We start from the raw sequence: 3,410 nt of genomic DNA on the forward strand, positions 1-3,410 counted from the left end.
ACTCATTGCCTTTTATGAATACAAAGATGCGTACAGTGTTGTGTGGTACTTCGCAGCACTAGGACCCTGAAGTGATATTAAAAAATCTGATTATCCTGTGGGATGTCAGAAAATTATCGGAGTTGAATGAATGTTCATAAGTCATGGGAATAATTTGAGATATTCAGAAAGTGAAGAGTTTTCATCAGAGGACAAAGCAGTTTGCTTTCTGATGGTTCAACTTTTTAATCAACGTCACAGTGGATGTGGATGAGGGAGTCTTCCTTCTCCAGATGAGGTGTTTCAGTGGTGTCCAGGAACATGCTGGGTTTGAGCACTGACAGAAAACCTGCCAACCAGCTCCTCTGCTCATTCTGTAGACTGAGACAATTAAAACCCATCTGTTGTCTCCTTTCTTTATCTCTTTCCTCTCCTTTTTCATTTCTTCAGTCTGACGATATCAGAGGTAGGAGTCAGGCTGCCATGTGTCACGATCTCCTTGCTGCACAATAACTAAAGTCGGATTTTTATGTGTTAAGAGTTCACAGCTAACCACAGGTTGGGGCTATGGCTGCTATAAAGATTGATATCACCAGGAGACAAACCATATCTTTATTGGTCACCTGTAGCTAAAAGTTTCTTTGTGAACAGCAAAGATATCATCAAATAAGATTAAAAAAAAAACTCTGTAATATTTTCTTCTCACCTCTGCCAGAGGTTATGTTTTCATTGCAGTTTGTCTGTCTATTAGCAGCAAAAACTACTAAAGCTGTTTTATTGGAGCTTAGAGGACGGGTGGTGTATCGGCCAAGAAAAAACTAATTAGCTCTTGGAGAGAATTCGATTAAGGGAGTGGATTTAGAATTGTTTTTTACTTCCTCTAGAGAATTTTTTGACATTTTCGAGAATTTCTCAAGAAATAATGCAGAGATCCTTATTAACAAATTCAGGCTTGTGTGGGATGCTGCTACGATCTATGAAGGGGTCCAATTTCATGCGCATTTGGATAGTGATTCATATTTATGTGCTTTCATACATGATTATTCAATATGATGATAAAGTGACCAATCAGCCTTGGTGGAGGTATGTCCTTCCAATACCATTTTTTTGAAAATGCTTTCTATGGACACTAACACCTGAAAATGCAGGACGATTCGCAGACAATGGCCATGCAAGAGGCCACAGGACTTGTCACAGATAACTCATGAGCCGCTTTCCGACATGCACTGAACTCTGAGATTCTCCGCAGGAGTCGCTTGTGTGAAAGCAAATGTCTGAGTGAGAGCCTTTGGATTATTTGCGGACTTTCTCTGCCTGTATGAAATGTGCAGAAAGTCGGAAGAATTTTCTGTGTGAACACAGCAGGAGGTAATGCTGATGATGTTTCTAAAACGTGACTTACGCAAAAAGGGAAAAAAACAAAACTCAAAAATCCCGCTGACAAAGGGTGAGCTATGACGTACATGTCAAAAGAGAGTTTGTGGTGATAAGAGCCGGCACTGGTGTCTGTGTGTTGTTGAAAACATCACGTGATCTCTGCAGCAGAGTTAATATCTTTCTGCTTACTCCACCTGAATCATCACCTCTCACCTGAATAATGCAGAGGATTGGTTGCTGTTGTGAAAGCGTCTGTTCAGAGAAGCACCTGCTGCGTTGTGCATGTGTGAAAATCCTGCAGGTTAAGTCCGGACCTAATTGTCTGGACTTTATCCACAGGTCCTGTCTGAAAACAGCTGGATAAAGGCTCACCTCCTGCACATGGAGAAACTTTCATCTCACATTCACTTACATGCCAGGGAAGCATAGGTCCTGTGAGCTGGGGTTTCTGCGTCAACTTAATTTTCCATTTTTGCATGTCCACACTAAACCCTGGCATTTTCAGGAAAAAATCAGGGCCAGCAGCGTTGGCGAAATTCAGGACTAGTATGGATGCCAGGTGTACACGTAGCAGAAGTACGTAGTGTGTATGTAGCCTAAAGCTACACACTCACACATATGCAATAAGATCCAGAGCGCACAGAGAAGTGCATCCACACTGGTTAACGCTCACACATGTTAATGGATTAACCAGGGAGCCCTGGGTGAGCCTTGACAAAGTGCCGGCTCAGGGCTGCAGCGGCTTTCCTGGTGCCTGATAATAATTGATGGATGACTGTGGTGCAGGACACTGACAGCCTGGTTGCCTGGCCTTTACCCTCGGCCAGCTCAACCCTCACATGTGTGAAATAGCCAATTACTCTGACGCCTATTGAAAGTAATAGGTTGATGAGGAAATGGCTACTGTGGGATGTTGGGGAAGCTCATGGCAGGAGGGGAGAATGAGGTGAAGTTCTTCCAGGAGCAGCTGCCGCCTCCCCAGCTGGGCCTGCTGGTTATACCGTGCACGCCGGAGAGCGCCGGGTCAGTGAGGTGTTTTCACTCTTTCTCCCCCCCATCCTCTAACCACGGTATTGCTGTATTGACTTAAGGTTTATGATCCATGATACAGTCGTGTTATACAGGAGCTAATTTACAAAAATAAATTTTCCTTTTAGAGGCTGTTAAATGGAAAGTGGAAACAGCGGAGGCCGTACATTCTCAGAGAAGCATTAAACACCTTCTTTCTTTTTTTTTTTTGCTGGGGCAATGGAAAGTCATATGCTGCGTGGCGAGTTTGCCAGCCCGGGGATATTGACAGAACGATCCGTCTTTATAAAAGACAGTGAACAATTCCAATCTATTTTCCAGGATCACATTATCATAGGCAATATATGTCTGCATCCAAATATATACAGGAGACATGTATATGTGCAGAGAGGAGGGGAAATGGGACGTTCTTCTTCTTCTACAGGAAAGCATCCCAGATAGAAGGGCCAGTAGTCTCTCTTCGTAATTGGACAGGTTATTTTTACACAATGCTCGCGTCTGGTGCTGCTCGCTGACACGTGCGGCCATATCTCTCGCAAATATTCCCTCTAATTCTCTTTCACTGTCTCTCCGTGCCACCTCCATCTCCCGCCCTCGCATGCACTCTGCCCGGCCTCTGTCTCCCCCCTTTTCATCCTCACACTCTTTCATTTACTTTTACACTCTCAACCGTCTTCCCTCCAGTTCACTGTCGTCTATTGTTTTCTCCTCTGCAGCACATCTCGGCGTCCCGCTATTCAAACAAAGCGTAATTGACGGATGTTTCGCAGCGTCTTTCCCTGAAAAGGGACACTGATTGGACACGGCTTGTTCTCCGTGTAACCAAAGCCATTCGCTTTGTGCCTAATTCAATTCCAGATAGACTTCCAGCCCAATCTATTGCTGCTTCAGTGTGAGACAAAAGAAAATTGAATCCGGACACGGATATAATGCAACTTTCTCTTTTTTGTTGACTTGTCGTGCAGTTAATTCATCCAGCGAACCCATGACTGTGAATATCTCAGCATGACACATTTTCTGTTGTT

The sequence above is a fragment of the Limanda limanda genome, chromosome 8 (assembly GCF_963576545.1).
Source record: "Limanda limanda chromosome 8, fLimLim1.1, whole genome shotgun sequence".
NCBI lineage: Eukaryota > Metazoa > Chordata > Actinopteri > Pleuronectiformes > Pleuronectidae > Limanda > Limanda limanda.